The sequence below is a fragment of the Gracilinanus agilis genome, chromosome 3, assembly GCF_016433145.1.
Source record: "Gracilinanus agilis isolate LMUSP501 chromosome 3, AgileGrace, whole genome shotgun sequence".
Classification (NCBI taxonomy): domain Eukaryota; kingdom Metazoa; phylum Chordata; class Mammalia; order Didelphimorphia; family Didelphidae; genus Gracilinanus; species Gracilinanus agilis.
The window spans coordinates 471149067-471167584 of NC_058132.1; the positions used below are offsets into that span (position 1 = coordinate 471149067).

Consider the following 18518-nt stretch of genomic DNA (forward strand, 5'->3'; position numbering starts at 1 on the left):
GCCTAGCACTTGGAGAATAACTGAAAAAATAGTGACAGATTAATAACATTGTACAATATAAATTATGAATATGAAGAATTCAGAAAACCTTGGGAAGACTTGTTTAACTAAACAGAGAATGAATCAAACAGAACCGAGGGTATGATATGCATAATGACCAAAATAAAATATGTTTAACAGATTTTTCTTTTTTTTTTTTTATTTTAAACCCTTAACTTCTGTGTATTGATTTATAGGTGGAAGAGTGGTAAGGGTAGGCAATGGGGGTCAAGTGACTTGCCCAGGGTCACACAGCTAGGAAGTGTCTGAGGCCAGATTTGAACCTAGGACCTCCCGTCTCTAGGCCTAGCTCTCAATCCACTGAGCTACCCAGCTGCCCCCCTGTTTAACAGATTTTTAACATTTAAAATAATAGTCATAGGTTATTTGAATTCCATTTAGTTCATTGTCCACCTTTGAGTTCAGAGGACTGATGATGAAATAGTTCCTCTTGTAAGGAACTTGGAAGACTATAAGTATAGAATGAAAGGTTCCTAAAAGACGGTAAGATGGTAGTTATTTTTCTTTTTAATGTACTTTATTGTGAGGGAGGATTTCTTTGGAGAGAAGATTGGAAATAATTGATGTGAAAAAATAATTTTAAAAGAATTTTCTGTAATTTACAGTTGCTAGCCTTCTGAGTGGCCTATACAATTTTGTTTTCTTTCACTTCTTGGTTATCCATGTTTTGATCTTATTCACTGTTCTTCCCTTTGCATTGATGTCACAGAGTATCAAGGTTTCCTTAGACTTACATTTGTTATACTTCAGTGGACACTGTTTTTTTTCTACTTTTTCATCCTACATAAGAAGTGTCATATGATCTTCATTTACTTTGTGGTGATTTATTTGTTCCCACGTGAACACTGCAAGGTGAGAAGGCTAAAGATTCCATTAAATATGTCATGTTGCTATGGATATAGAATTATATCGACTCCTTTACTCACTACTCTGAGAGGACTTATGAGTTTTCTTTACATTTAATGTCAACTTAACAGATTCTTATTTGATATATAGCCAGAATGTCAATATAAATGTGATTTCTTTCCTTTCATACAATATTGAGAGCTGGTTCTTGAATATAGGTTGCACATAAAACAATGAAATAAATATTTGTAGTTGATTTGAGATTTATATTATCAGGAGAGTCCTTTGTCCTCTTTTCAAGCAATTTATTTTTGTTACTGGAAAAGTGAAAGACTCAATTGGTTTTGAATTGTCTATAGATATCTATTTAAGGGATTATCATTGCCAAAAATAACAACTGTGAAAAGATTAGCAATAATAAATGAATAGTATCTCAATTTATTTTAATGAGACTATAATTAGGTAGGATACTCATCAAGTAGTAGATACAGCAAGTGCCATAAGAGCATCTAAGGGCCTTAGAGCTGGTAGATAGAACTTATTAAAGCTAACATTGTTCTGGCATAGCCTTTGAAAACCTATGGATATTTTCATCTCACAATTACCTACTAAAGCAGGATACACATCACCTATGATAAATATCAAGAAGACATAGTTATTTCTTTTTTTCCTTTTTTTTACTCCAACAAGGTCCTCTTCTATATGAACTTCTTACCTAGTTATAATTAAAAATTGTTCTTAAGTCATCTATATTGATATAAAAGTAACTTAATTGAATATAATATGATTCAATTCTATTGTTATAGTGTAAATAAATGTTTTCATTCTATGATAAGGGTATGGCTTTTATCTCTCCTCTATTTTTTTATCCCCAGCAAATTAATGTATCTATCTTCCTACATAATGTGTTATGTTATTCCTGTTGACTCCCTAGGAGCATAGGGCCTCAACCATCTCATGCCAACGGACTCTGTTCTGGGCAACTTCCCCCAGCTGGGCCCATGTCATTCCGATGGTCTTTGTTTCATTTTCGGCAGATCTTCGCCAGGTCTGTTTTGGCCTTCCGACTTTCCACCTCCCTGGAGGGTTCCAGCACAATGCTTGTCTGGCAACATTGTCTTCCGGTTTTCGTAGCGTATGTCCTATCCATCTCCACTTACGTTTCTTTATGTCCTGACTGATGGGATACTGAATTGTTCTTTCCCAGAGTCTGGCATTGGAGATCTTTTCAGGCCATTTGATGTTCAAGATGTGGCGTAAGCATCTGTTAACAAAGACTTGGAGTTTGTTGGTGTTGATGCTTGTCACTCTCCAGCTTTCTGATCCATATAGGCAGACGGCCTTTATGTTGGTGTTGAAGATTCGGAGCTTAGTGACGAGGGATAGTGTTCTGGAGGTCCAGACAGACCGCAGGGTGTTAAAATGCATGTCTGGCTTTGTTGATTCGGTTTCTGATGTCCTACATAATACATACATATTTTTCTATGAACATAAAGTGCATCATTTTAATAAATTTAAATTAATTAAAAATTCTACAATATAAAATATTTTAGTGTTTTCTTCACTATCTGGATACATCTGAAACATCATCTAAAACATTTTAAGTTTTCCTTATAGTGAAATGTTCTCGAGAGGAGGCTATTTTTTTCATAAAATATAGAATTGACATGTAGCAAAGATATGAAATCATTGTTTAGGGCCCAAAGAACAAACACTGGACACATTTAAAGCCTCAGGAATGGCAGTTTTATAAAAGGTACAAATTTATAATAAATGTTTCTTTGGATCTCCTTTTTCCTTATGATTATGACTATTGTTGTTATTTTTATTACTACCATGCTAACAAAAAAACCCCAAAAAATTCATAGACATTATGTGATACCTTTCTGTTAGGAATATATATATATATATATTTTTTTTTTCATTCAGGATTAACTTTCTGGCAAGAGATTTGGTTTTCACTCTTCAAAGGACTATTTTACATAACCATTTTGTTGACTTTGCTATCTCTGTCTCATTGTCATTTCTTATATCTGTATAAACCTCCTTGTAGACTGACATTAAGGAAGGGCTACTGAATGGGAAGGAGCATCATCAGAAGACATAATTAATCCTTTGGGTGTGCCTAGTTTTAGGTTGTTTCTTATAACAGTCACTTCCTTTTCCCTTTTTTTTTTTTATCAGTTTGTGTTTGTCCCTAGACCAAGAATGATTTATAATTTAAGAAAATAACAATGGCAAAGTAAATGCAAAGATTGTAATATTTGGTTCAAATAAGTTTAAAGCTAAAAACTAATATTTAATACATATTTTATTGCTCCCTATCATATTCTGTTGTTTCATAATAATAGCTCTCTTTCCTCTGATGCTGATGATGCATTCACCACTCTTTCCTCTTTAAACATTTTTTTTCTTATATCTCTGTGATTAAAGCAAAGAGGAAAATAGAAGTAACTAACTGGATGTGAGATAGTTTCCTTTCCTCCCTCCACTTCACCTTTAATAGTTTTATCTGAAATATTCAAGTAATTTAATTAAAATTTATTTAAATTATCATGAAACGTTTCCTTTTTCAATCCTAAAAGTGAATTAGAACACAAATCACATTTTTTTCTTGAGAAATACAACATATTTATTAAGTATTTTAAGGGGGAAAAAGGTTAACAAGTTAGTACTAAAAAATGTGAATATAATTTCAAGAATTGAATTCTTAAATATCCCAATTTGTAAGTAATTTATGTTAGGTGAGGAAATAGAAAAATGATACATATATTATACAATACCTAAACTCATTATAGTTTTAGCAAGTTATAATAAAATAAAAATTTACATGTTAGAACAGAATTTAGACTATTTGAAAAATTCATATTTTGAAATGTTCTGGATGTTTCCACCAAGCATTTCAACACCATAAAAATACCTGTTTATAAGCAACAATTTATCAGCGAGTTACTAAACAGTTTTACTGTTCTTACTAATTTCTATAACTCTGATAGGTCTAAAAAACCCTACCAAGTATGAGAGTAGTTATGAAAAATTAGTGCAATCACTTCAATGATATAACTAAAAGGCAATGAAATATAAATATAAAATCTGTAACTGTAAGCAAAATTGTGGTTCTTAATACAGACCAACTGTAGAAGAAAAAAAATTGTATATGATAACATCCACAAAATTGCACTATAGATTTCCTTTTAATAGATTTCCATAATTTAACCATTTTTCCATGCTGATAAATGATCCTTGACTGTGATTGACTGGAATCAATTTTGTGAATATACTTTTATCATGTAAATAACAAATGGGTAGCTGTGATGAAAAAAAACAAAAAACAAAAACAAACACATCCGAAGGGGTTCTTATGATGTTCATCACAAGTTTCTGATATCTTCACCACATAGTCAAATGATTTTATCATTCATTTGGTTTAAGAGCAGATGGAACAATAGGTTGGAATTTTAGCTTTGATAATCATAAAGCTGCCACTTCCACCATGTTGTTCTAGCTTTTTAAAATTGATTGGCTCTTTGAATTTCTTATCTTATAAACAAGTGCTTCAGTGGATCATTTAGAGAAGACCCAACATCACCACTCAACTGTACTAAAGCATTCAATCCCATTCGAACACTTCACCATGTGAATATTCCAGAGCTGCCTTCAAGACTGGAATTAGTCTAGGTAACCGGGGCACAGTTTTTTCAGTAGCTCCATCAACAAAAATAAATTCTTTAAAACTTTCTTTTGATACAAATGTGTATGGATGTTTAGTCTCTCTTAGACCCTCTGCTAAAGTAATAAAAAGATCAAATGGAAGAGTTTCAGGAAGACAGTCCCACTAATTTGGGTTTTACTGAACCACGTACCAACCTGCAAGTAATACCTCTTTTTAGAGTAAAGAGCAGCAAAAGCAGACAGAGCTCGTGGCCAATCAAACAGGTCACTAGTTTTAGGATTAAGCAGATCACTTGGTCGAGGGTAAAGTTTCCTTACAGAATCTGGAGAATTCGTGGAAGGTAATAACTTGTTTTGGTGTATTAGAGATCTATGTTTTTCTCTGGAACCTGATGACATTCTTTGTTCGTAGTTTCCGGTCACGCTGTTTCTCAACTGGAGGCTTCCAGGACTGATTTCCGGCCCCGAATCCCTACATCCCTTCATATAGACTGTGGTAGGCACCGACGCCTGGCCCAGGCCCCCAGGCTGGTTACCCTCGGACTCGCTACCGTTCGAACCAGGCTGGAAGGTCAGCATTTTTAATGGCGGAGGTGGAACTGCTGTATATCATTGTTCAGAAAGTGTGTAAATTGAAAAGCTAATGATTTGGAGCAATCATATGCTTTCTTTATTACTGAGTTAAGTAAATCAACATATAGCAATTTGTTCTGTGGGTTAAGATACACTGAATTCTCAGCAAGATGTTTCTGTTACTTTATAGAATGTTAATGAATTGTAATTGACACAATGATTCTTTTTTAAAAATAATCTGGCATTCAATTGATAAAAGAAAAATGACTGATTTTTCAGTTTTCAAATGAAACAGTTACTCAGATTCTTCAGTTAGCTATCTCATAAATCTTAGGTGTTTCCAAGGAGTAACCTTGTTATCCTCATATTAATTTGATCTTTGAATTAATTAAATTAAATCAATTAATATGATTTCCTCATATTAATACAATCTGGATTAGTTAAGGTATAAACTTCCAGTGACACCAATATGATTTCTCCCCACTGGTGATATGACTATTTAAGGCCAAAGTTTCAAGAAATCAATCAAATAATGTCCTTCAGAGTTGGTAAAGCATTACATAAAACAGGATAAGTCTTTAATAATGAAAAATACTAATTTTTTTCTTTTTGAAATACTATCTTTGTCCCAACAATTTTATCCTTGTGAATATAACTTAAGGTATTACCAGAGATAAGTAATTGAGAACTATCACTACAGTGTTGTTCATATAGAAACATTATTTGTCATGGCAAATTTTATAGACACTTTGAATGTTCAACAAATTTAAATGAATTATGATGCCCTGATATAACTGAATATCAGAAAGCAGTGAGGTGATACGAAAAGGAGTTGCATTTATGTAGCTCCTATTATATGCAGACATTATGTGAAGTGCTTTTATTTTTCATATAAATATTATCTCATTTTTCTTTATAACAATTCTATGAGATATATGTGATTACTATTTCCATTGGACAATTGAGAATAAAGAAGTAAATAGCAAATGAGTGATTTGTTCAAGTCCACATAGCAAATGTCTGAGACTAGATTTGAACTCAGGTTTTTCTCACTTCTATTCATACTCTATCAAATGCACCAGTAGCTGCCTTACAGCAGAGATGAAGAAAATATTCCTTGATCTGTGGGAATAGATGGGAGGAAGGCATCAGGAAAAAGCAAGTTAAAACAATACAAAAATCAAAGCCGGCCTCAGCCACTTCCCAGCTGTGTGACCCTGGGCAGGTCACTTGACCCCCATTGCCCACCCTTACCAATCTTCCACCTATGAGACAATACACCGAAGTACAAGGGTTTAAAAAAACAAAACAAAACAAAACAAAAAAAAACAAAAACAAAACAATACAAAAAAGGCACTAGGATTTTTTTGACACAGCGTATGCTTGAAATGTAGAGATTTTAGAAAAGAGGCTTATGTTCTTTTCAAAATTATTCTTCTGATGTACCACATAAAGTCTTCCTTTCATATTTAAATAGATCAACAATATTATTCTCTCTGCTATAAGAATACAAGAGGGCAGTGGATGAAGAGTAATTCTTTTTATAATTGCTCCTGTTTTTTTTTAGTACATCAGATTAGCTTAGCAACACTGGCTTTTGGGTTCCCTGATATCTTTGGCGGGCATTACGTGTCTGATATCACTTAGGCAATCAAATAGTTGATCAGCAAGTATGTACTGTGCATTTACTCTTAGCTATATATTGTACTAAATTTTGGTGATAAGAAAGAGGGAAAAGTATCTGCTTTCAAGGAACTTATATTCTAATGGAGGAAAAGTTATACATAGAATTGAATAGAACACATAAAAGCATATTAACCTGTATGGAGGGTATACCAAACTGAATTCTTGCCTCATATTGCTCTTGCAGAAAGTTCCATAAGTATTAAATATGTATACTAGAGTTCTAGTCATGGAGCATTCACTTATTCATGCTACCCTTTAAAGCAAATATTCTCTGTTCAAACACAATCTTTATTATTATGAATTTAATAATAATATGAAAAAGCTACAGTAATTTAATCCAGAAGTTTAACCAGTTTAATTTAATTATCACAACAAGAGATGAAGAGTGTGAAAACTGCCTTTCTCAACAATCATCTGACTTACCACAGAGAAATGACTGTAATTCAACACTTGATGGTAATATAAACTCATTTGTAAAATCTTATGAAGAAGGTTTATTGATCATTTTAAACAGTATTTCCTCATAAAGCAGAGAGCAATAATAATGGGTAAAATCAAATCCAGAAGACTATGCAAAGTCATCATAAGGACATCCAAGGATGAAAATAGAAGTATAGAGGGAAAAAAATGGGAAAATTGTAGAATTCATTATAGCAACCTTTTTTCTTCAATAAGGAAAATAGAATCCTGAAATATTCACCCAAGTATTGATATCTGCTTAAAATCAAGGAGGATAGTGCTAAAGAAAACAAGGCAGAGTTGATAGAAAGGAAATCCATGTTGAAGGTGATAAAATTATTATTCCATTAGATGGCTGATATATTTATGAACATATATCATATATATGAAGGAAGGGAAAATACAAAAAAATGTGAGGAAAAAAAACAGAAATTAATAATTACCTCTTCACCCAAAATGCAATGAAGAGAACATCAATCTTGTTCATTGATACAAAATATCTATGTCTATATGTTTACTTTCCCATCTATTCAAAATCTTTATGAAAATCTTTTTTAATATGAGTTAATAGCAACCTTGATCAAGGCATTATTGGTTTCAAACTTTGTTTGTAATTGAAGAACCCTGCACAGTACCTGGAACATAAAAGATAATAAATATTGATTGATTATTTAATTTGACAATATATATCATCTTTGCCCTTTCAAAATTTACTGAAATACATGGATAATATAAAATTTCATTGTGTTATTAATTTGTTGATTAAAATATCAGTAGAGCAAATACCTTCCCAATTAGCTTTTCCAACATATTATGTCATGTTGTTATGTAAAAATCAATTCATTTTTCTAAAATATAAAAGAAATAACCCATTTTAATAATCTTATGATAATAAATAGAGATGAATGCTCACAGCAGGTATTTGCTATTATTTGGAAGAGATCTGACAGCATAGAGTAAGGATAAAAGAAAAAATTTCTATGGATGATAAGGTATTACAGATGTTTTTGTTGGCAGATGACATTGGGATGACTGCATCAAGCTACAAACTATTACAGAACTTCCTGTAGAAGATCTATAATTGCTAACGGGGAGTTGCCCTGATTATGCACAGAAAAGATAAGTAGATAAAGGATATCTATTTTTAAGATTTAATATGAATTTGTTTTGACATTCTATACATCTTGCCTAATAGTTTATATAAGTAGGACAGAGAGTATAAGTAGATATGTTTCAACAGAAATTGGAGAGTAGAAAAATTAATTTCAGATAAATGAAAAGTGATTTAGTTACTTCAAGCTTTCTTGTGAAAGCAATGCTTTGCAAAATCAAAAGCAGTGTTAGTAAGTCAACATATTTGATTATTATTAAGTTAGTAGCAAGCAGGAAAAATGGTCAAGTAGCAGGGAAAATTTTACAATGAGCTTCCTCAGCCCCATTCCTCCAAAAACAAAAACAAAAGAAACTCCAAAGACACATCAAACCAAATTCTGATGGGGAATTCCAAGGGGAAAAAATCACAGAATCATTTTCCTATTCCAGTGGAAATGGAAGGTGGGATGGATGTTAGGTGTGGGAAATAGTTTATGTGAATTCATGGAAGTGAAATAGGACAGGACAAAATCAGAGAAGACCTAGTATTCCAGCTGATTTTCAGTCGTGTAAGAAAAGGAGAATAATGAAGTAAAGGTAGAAAGATGGGTTCAAGATTTTCTGTGGCTTATGAATTTCAGGTTAACATGCTCAACTTTAATGCTGTGGGGCAGGTAATTAGGAAACAGTGAATGCTTTAAAGTTCATGAATCACATGATCATATTTGTGACTTAGGAGGATTCTTGTGGCTGCTTTACAAAGAATGCATTCAAGAGGAATTGAGTTATGGACATGATTAGGTATCCATTATCATAGTTTAGGCAAGAAGTGATAAAATCTTGAAATAGGTAGTAGCTATGGAAGTGAAAAATGCTACATTTTGAAGGGAGAATCTATATAATCTGGCAACTGAACCCATTTGACAAATGGTCAATCAAACATTAGACTTCTAGACCAGTTAAGCAAGAAGATGCTACGCCATAAACATAAGTAGGAAAAAATAAATGGTAGAGGGGCAGCTGGGTAGCTCAGTGGAGTGAGAGTCAGGCCTAGAGACAGCTGTGTGACCCTGGGCAAGTCACTTGACCCCCATTGCCCACCCTTACCAATCTTCCACCTATGAGACAATACACCGAAGTACAAGGGTTTAAAAAAAATAAATGGTAGAGAGAGGATTGATGAGGATAATGAGTTCATTTTTGTATGTATTAAATTTGAGATATCCATTTGAAGATGTCTAACACTTAAATGAAATTGTTAAATTCTCAGAGGAAAAAGTGATTCTGGACGTATTGATCTGGAACTGATCTCCACAGACATCTAAATTGAAGCCATGAGAGCAGATAAAAAAGTGTTGTAGGGAGAGAAGTGAAATGGGTCTAAGACAGAGCATTGTGAATTATTTAAATTTCTAGATCAGGAGGAGGAAGATAAACCATCAAAGATACTGAGAAGGAATGTTCAGTCAAGTTGCAGGAGATCCATGAAGAAACATTTTCAAAGAAGTTAAGGAAGAAGATGAGAAAGAGGGAATGATCACCAGAGTGAACAGCTTCCGAAAGGTCATGGAGGATAAGCATTGAAAAAAGGGTGAGTAAATTGTCTTGTTATCTTGATATCTTCAAATTGGCCTATCATGCAGGCCATGAAGAGGTATAAGAATGATTCTGTTTACCTGGGGACCCACTCAGAGTAACTTAAAGAAACTGTCTTTGGGATCCAAAGTGACTTGGAGAATTTGACAATCCTTGAGAGAATGACTATGAATAAACTAAGCTGAAGCAACCATGTAAACTGGGGTTTTACGCCTCCTATTCTACTGAACAGACAATCTCTTTCTGTTAACTTTGGGCCTTAACTATGGGATACTTGGCCCTCAGACTCAGCGGGTCATTGTATTGCTGAAATCTTGAGACTGAGTCATACTCTTCGTGTCTTATGCCACTTAAATGTGCCAAAGAGCCTTTGTTCATCCTTGCCCCTGGGAATCGGTCACTCTCGTTCCCAGGAAATTTCTCCCTGTATCACTGCAGATCTCTTCCTGGGTTGACACCTTTCCCGCCAGTCTTTTGCTAAAAATTATGACTGCCAGCCAGTTAAATTTTGAGATCTTTGGAACTAGATGAACTTGCTCCCATGGACATGTATATCCTTGCCTAATAGAGTCTGTTTTTAATTTCATAGGTGCTTGATATCTCCTGTTTTTCTTGTTGTTCAGAGAAAGTGAGACTCAGGTCTCAGGAGAGATCTGTGCTTGTCCCAGTGTTGGAACAGGGAACTTCTCTTTGGGAAAAGAAAGACCTAAGTTCTGTGGAGCTTATGTATTCATTTATAAGGGGTTTGTAAAAGAAGGGAAGGTTGAGTAAGGGAAAGGCTGAATAATATTTTTCCTTTTCAAACTTTTGAAATGTTTTAACCCTTGAATTGCTAAAAGGTAGGCATTCATAAAAGGGCATTTTCTTTAATTTATATTTATGAATATGCATGTATAGAATATGTGTGTGCATGCATATATGTGTATATATAAAACAAATTATTAAAATTATGAAAAATTCGTATCTCACTCAGGATTTACTATTTTAATTTTTCACTAAGCTTCTCCTTGCTTTATTTCCTATAACTTCTTTCTCTGAAAAAAAAAATACCTATTAATCCCACTCCATAATATTGGCTGTCTGCTTCTTCTGGCAATGTCATATCATCAAATTAGAAATAATTTCCTTAAAAATAAAACCAAATAGCCCAGATTTCTTTTGAGAAGGAAGGACAGAAATATTTAATTTCCTAATAATATAAAATCCTAACATATAAACGTTGGTTTCCATAATTGTTTCTATCAAATTCCCAATTTACACACACAGATACAAACTTGTATGTATCGATGTAACTAGTGATAAGCTAGTAGTGTATAACTACTCTGTGTATTTAACTACTGACAAATATACAGGTGGTTTGAAATTCTCCTCTCTTTTAACCAGATACCTCACCTGTACACCTCGGGGAAAATTAACGATCCATGAAATGATCAGAAATGTGCACCAGAAGGTAGAAGAAGAAGCAATCAATATAGTTAATTAAAAACTGCTTTTAGATAATGGGATAATGGAACAATGGTCCTTGCCAGATGGTTAACCTACACTAGCATGTGTTTTTATTTCAATACTTGCTTTAATTATAGATATTTTATTTGTCCAGAATTGTATTGCAAAAATAATTTTTATGCCTAACAGAAAATGTAGAAGTCAGTAATCTAGCAAGATATTAGAGAACTAAAACCAACTTATTTGTTTTAATTTATACTAGTTGACAGTATAAAAAGATGGTAGGAATTTTTGCTTTATCCCAATAAAGGAGTAAATAGAACAGATATTCTTTTTCTGTTGAATAATATTTTATTTTTTCCTCAATTAGAAAAAACAATTTTTAATCTTTTTTTAAAAATCTGAGCCAAATTTTCACTCATCCTCCCTCTCCCCTCCCTAAGAGAACAAACAATTTTAATATAGATTTTACATGTGTAATAGTGCAAAATATATTTCCATATTAGTAATTTTTAAAAAGAGAACTCAAGCAAATAAATGCAAAGTGAAAAATAAAGTAAAATATAGTAAGTCTCTGTCTGTATTCAGACTCCATCAGTTCTTGGGTCACTATTGCTAAGAAGAATTTTCATTCATAAATGTAGACCAGAGATTCTTCAGTTGTTTTTTTTTTTAATTTTAGTTATGAACGTTTTTGTAATTTTAGAGACAGTATGGACCCTTTCTCAAAATAACAATTTTTAAAAATTGAAGAAAATGATCAATTTTAGTTAAAGATTAGTGAAAATAAGGATGTAAATTTATTCTCTTCCAAGTTCATGATTCCCCTGAAATGTGCCCATGGACCCGATAATGTTACTAAATAAAATTAAGGACCTCTGCCAGAGAAGACATTCATAATCAAAGAACATTTTTTTTGTTTCTCCTGTCTGTCACTGCCTGTTGCTATCTCTCTTGACTCTATTTTTCCATTTTGTCATTTTTCTAGTCCTTCCATAACACACATCTCATATTTAATTTTCAACTTGAACAAATATATAATTATAGTAAATATAAAGTGTCTTATCTCACTGGGGGCTTGCCCCTTTTACCAATTAATTTATGGTTTGATAAAAAAAAAGAAATAAAATGGCCCTACCTTAACATGACCGTTCCCAGGTAGTCACAAAAAATTATAGTTTGCTATATAGTTGGGGAAAAAACAAAAACATAAAAATGTTCAAATAGGATTTCTGAGTTTAAAATTCTTAGCCATTCAGTTGCTTTAGGATCTGGGCAAATCACTTTACCATTAACTTAACTAAACAGATCAATATTCCATCCAAAGAACTGTTTTAATTTTGTTCACTCTTAATATGTGTGAGTTGGGCTCTATTTTATGGTTAATTCTAAGGCTTAAATCATGTGATTTCTATGACTGTAATATCTATGTTGAGTCAATTGTTAATTACACTAAAGAACACTATCATTTAATCATTTTCAAAATTCAACAATTATATTTCAAAGTATTACATTGCAATGATGTTTTACTTTTAGTTAGTTCATACTAGAAACAAAGAATGCTGGTGCTCAAAGAGACAACAGAAATTCAACCGTTTTATTTTATAGATGAGAAAAATGAGCCCCAGAAAAGTAAAATAATAATATTTATTTTAATGAAGAGGAAAGTATTTTCTTTTTCTCAACTTACACCCCATTGATAGAAAAAATAAAAAGAACAAAATTTTGGTAACAGAAATAACAAGTTAAACAACAATAAAACTCCTTCCTTAGTGGTGTCATCTATGTGTCCAAATTTCTCCCCATAACACTATCCTTCTCTGTTGTGAAGTGAATAGTATCCTTCATCATCAGTCCGCTAGCATCATGGATTTTTATTGTGTTGATCAGAGTTCTTACAGCTTTCATAGTTTAAAAAAATTAAATTATAGTTGTTTATATTGTTTTTCTCATTCTGTTCATTTGATTTATCATTGATTTATACATGTTCCAAAAATCATTATTATTTTTGTTATAGAAGAAAATATAAATATCCCAGGATCACATATCAAGTACCAAGGTCTGATGAGACTAAGTTCAGAGCTTTTCTCTTGTATCACAGTGCTCCTCTTAATATAATAGAAGACATTCTATTAGGTTCAATGTAAGTTTATAAATTGATAAGATAAAAATTAAACCCTGCAATGAGGAACTTCATATTCTAGGAGAGATAATGGGAAAAATTCAAGAAATACTAGAATGCAAGACTGTGACTTAACTGCTGTTAGGAAATAACTGTCAACATACTTTGAAATTTCAGATTAGGAACTGGATTGAACTAGAGTCAAAGAAATCATAGAGGGATCTTTTTACAATGTGGCTATTACTCGAGAAAATTTTTTGATTTGAAAATATATTTGCCTGCCTGATACATGCTTTCTGTCTTTTATGATGATATTTTAATTAGAGTAGGATGAGAATATTTCAAATGCAAAGAGGCATAAAGACATGCTTTTATCATAGTCTTCTGCACATTTGTTCTTTATCATAGATTCAAGAAATGAGAACAATATCATAGAAAGGCAAAGTCAGGTCAAATCAACAAACATTTATTAAATACCCACTATATGCCAGATACTCTGCTAGTGTCTGGGGATACAAAAAAAGATAAAAGATTCAGAATAAATCCCTAAACTGTTAAGGAGCTCACATTCTTAGGATGCTGAAACAAAACTCAATAAACATCAAGCTGTAAGTAGAGATGTAAAAGACAAGCAATATATTTAGCATTAATATTTTCATGATGAGGATTTGGAAACAGCATTATCAGACAGTGATGAAGCTGCAGCCAGAATGGAAGTGTCTATGAAGGAGATTTCACAATGGAGGAGGAAAGTTTTTTATGATAATATTTTTATGATAAAACATTTGAAAGTAATTTACAGACAACTTCAAATTCAACGAATTGTGAGAAGAGTAAGATAGGCTTTTAAGAAGATACAAAATTTAGGTAAGACAAAGTTTTTGCCCCCATGTAAGTTGAGGTTAAGCAAATAACGATATTAAGGAAAGAATATTCAGTGATTTTTAGTCATTGATATTTTGTTGAATAAAAATTAAAATATTGTAAAAGCAATAAAAATTGCTATTCAAATTCAATAAAAATAAAAAATTTAAAAAGTATTAATATCCTATAAAATATATTCAGATATTAAAATACATCTTTGTGCTCATTGATTTCAAGTTCTCCTCAATGAAAACTGCATCTCATCTATTACTATGAATCTTGTGTAAGGCTTATCCATATTTGGCCAGAAGTTTGATATAGGAGGCTCACCAATATTATGCAGGCCTTCTTTGTAAGTGATTTTTTCAGATTAACCACCCGTTATTTCTATCCTTTATGATGCAGCCAAGTCTTTCTCATCCTTTCATGTATTACCTTGATGATATCTATTACTCCTGTTCTTCACAGTTCTTCACTGAATTTCATTGATTACATGCTATCATTTCTTTGGGATACAAATCCAGCAGTGGTGTATCTAGATCAAGAGGTAGGCAGTCATTTAAAGCCCTTTGGGGAAAATTCCAAATTGCCTTCCAAAATGGTTGGAGCAACTCACAACTCCACCAGTAATGCATTAGTGTCCCAATTTTGCCACATCCTCTCCAACATTTATTACTTTCCTTTGCTATCATATTAGCCAATCTGCTAGGTGTGAGGTGATACCTGAAAAAAGTATGTAGGGGAGAAGAGACAGACTGGCTGCCAGCCAGGAAATAACACAAACTGGGGACACTCCCAGACCCCACAAGGGAAAGGACTGACAGGATAACACTGAATGATCACACAAGGATTTGAGGAATGGGGAATAACAGACAGTTAAACTGACCCCCTAACTTCCAGGGACACAAGTGATGTTAAGATAACTCCAAGAGTGGGTCCTTCATGGCTTAGAGGTGACAAAGAAGTAGTATAATAAAATTGGTTTTATTGTTGGTAATTTGGAAAAGTGGGTGAATGGTTTCTACCACTAAGAAAATAACTCAACTGCCTAAGAATGTAATAGATCGATGGGCTTAAATTTACAGACAGCTCTAACTATATTGGAGAGTGCCAAAGTTTGGGGTTGCACTACACAGGTACAAGATGCTCCAACGTGATAACAGGAACCAGAATCAAATCCTTGCACAGCCAGTAAAAGCCCAAAGGAAGCACCAGGGAGTATAGGCAGTCGATATCAGTCATACAAGAGCTATAGATCTGAACCTTATCTCTGCCTAGGCTGAGTTGATTGATGATCTCTTTACTCCAATCTTCTATAAATCCCACAACTTCACAGCTCCTTGGATTTTAGCAAGCCAGATGACAGATTACACCCTACTTCTAGATTAGCCAAGAAACTCTTTATCCTTTTCAAACTTCTGGCTTGATTTCATCCACAGAATGTTCATGCATTAATTCCAGGGCTTGCTCCAAACTGTCACTCTCTGTCCTATCTTAAATCTAATCTATAGTCTATAATCTCTCTATAACATACCTCAGAGTTTTTTTTTTGATTTGCATCTTTCTAATTATGAGAGATTTAAAACACTTTTTCATGTGCTTATCAATAGTTTTGATTTCTTCATGTGAAAACTGCCTATTCATGTCCCTTGCCCATTTATGAATTGGGGAATGGGTTGATTTTTTGCACAATTGATTTAGCTCCTTATAAATTTGAGAAATTAGAACTTTGTCAGAGATTTTGTTATAAAGATTTTTTTCCCAATTTGTTCCTTCCCTTCTAATGTTGGTTGCATTGGCTTTGTTTATACAAAATCTTTTAAATTTAATATAATCAAAATTATTAATTTTAAGTTTTATGATATTCTCTATTTCTTGCTTCATCTTAAATTTTTTTCTTTCTCATATATCTGACAGGTATACTATTCTATGTTCACCTAATTGACTTATAGTTTGCTTCTTTATGTTTAGGTTATTTATTCATTCTGAATTTATTTTGGTTTAGGGTGTTAGATGTTGATCTAGACCTAATCGCTTCCATATTGTTTCCAAATTTTGCCAGCAGTTTTTGTCAAACGGTGGATTCTTGTCCCAAAGCTGGAATTTGGGGTTGATCGTATACTTCTTGCTGAGGGCATTTACACCAAGTCTATTCCATTGATCCTCCCTTCTGTCTCATAGCCAGTACCATATTGTTTTGATGACCACTGCTTTATAGTACAGTTTAAGATGTGGTACTGCTAAGCCACCTTCCTTCAGGTTTTTTTTTCGTTATTTCCCTTGATATTCTTGATCTTTTGTTATTCCAAATGAACTTTGTTATAGATTTTCCTAATTCAGTAAAGAAGTTTTTTGATAATTTGATAGATATGGTGCTAAATAGGTAAATTAATTTGGGTAGAATGTTCATTTTTATTATGTTAGCTCATCCTACCCATGAACATTTAATGGTTTTCCAATTGTTGAGATCCAGTTTTATTTTTTGGAAAGTGTTTTGTAATTGTTTTCATATAATTGCTATGTTTGTTTTGGTAGATAGATTCCCAAGTATTTTATATTGTCTAGCGTGATTTTAAATGGTGTTTCTCTTTCTATTTCTTGCTGCTCGAATGTGTTGGAAATATATAGAAATGCTGATGATTTATGTGCATTTATTTTGTACCCTGCAACTTTGCTAAAATTGTTGATTATTTCTACCAGCTTCTTAGTACTCTTGGTACTCTAGGATTTTTTAAGTATACCATCATATCATCTGCAAAGAGTGATAGCTTAGTCTCCTCATTGCCTATTTTGATACCTTCAATTTCTTTTTCTTCTCTAATTGCTACTGCTAGTGTTTCTAGTACAATGTTGAATAATAGAGGTGATAATGGGCATCCTTGTTTCACTCCTGATCTTATTGGGAAGGCTTCTAATTTATCCCCATTGCATATAATGCTTGTTGATGGTTTTAGGTATATACTGTTTAATATTTTTAGGAAGGCTCCTTCTATTCCTATACTTTTCAGTGTTTTCAATAGGAATGGATGCTGTATTTTGTCAAAGGCTTTTTCAGCATCTATTGAAATAATCATGTGATTTTTGTTTGTTAGACTGTTGATATGGTCAATTATGTGGATGATTTTCCTAATGTTGAACCATCCTTGCATTCCTGGTATAAACACGAACTGATGATGGTGGATGATCTTCTTAATTACTTGCTGGAGTCTCTTTGCTAATATTCTATTTAAGATTTTTGCATCTATGTTCATTAGGGAGATTGGTCTATAGTTTTCTTTTTCTGTTTTTGGTCTACCTAGCTCTGGGATCAGTACCATATTTGTGTCATAAAAGGAATTTGGTAGGACTCCTTTGCTTATCATATCAAATAATTTGTATAGTACTGGGATTACTTGCTCTTTGAATGTCTGATAGAATTCACTTGTGAATCCATCAGGTCCTGGTGATTTTTTCTTAGGGAGTTCTTTGATGGCTTGTTCAATTTCTTTTTCTGATATGGGATGATTTAGGTATTCTATTTCTTCTGCTGTTAATCTAGGCAAATTATATTTTTGTAGATATTCATCCATATCTCCTAAATTGTTATATTTATTACTATATAATTGGACGAAATAGTTCTTAATGATTGCCTTAATTTCCCCTTTATTAGAGGTGAGGTCTCCCTTTTCATCTTTAATACTGTCAATTTGGTTTTCTCCTTTCCTTTTTCTTATTAGATTGACCAGTACTTTGTCTATTTTATCTGTTTTTTCAAAATACCAGCTTCTAGTCTTATTTATTAATTCAATAGTTCTTTTACTTTCAATTTTATTAATTTCTCCCTTAATTTTTAGTATTTCTAACTTAGTTTTCATCTGGGTGTTTTTAATTTGCTTGCTTTCTAATTTTTTGAGTTGCATACCCAATTCATTAATCTGTGCCCTCCTTAATTTGTTAATATATGCACTCAAGGATATAAATTTCCCCCTGAGTACTGCCTTGGCTGCATCCCACAGAGTTTGGTAGGATGTCTCATCATTGTCATTCTTTTCAATGAAATTGTTGATTGTTTCTATGATTTCTTCTTTGACAAATTGGTTTTGGAAAATCATATTGTTTAATT

General features: G+C 32.7%; 1 pseudogene; it reads right to left on the reverse strand.

The window, feature by feature from the left end:
- Positions 1–4333: 4333 nt before the first annotated feature.
- LOC123241716 lies at positions 4334–5157 on the reverse strand (annotated as a pseudogene).
- Between the last annotated feature and the right edge of the window lie 13361 nt (positions 5158–18518).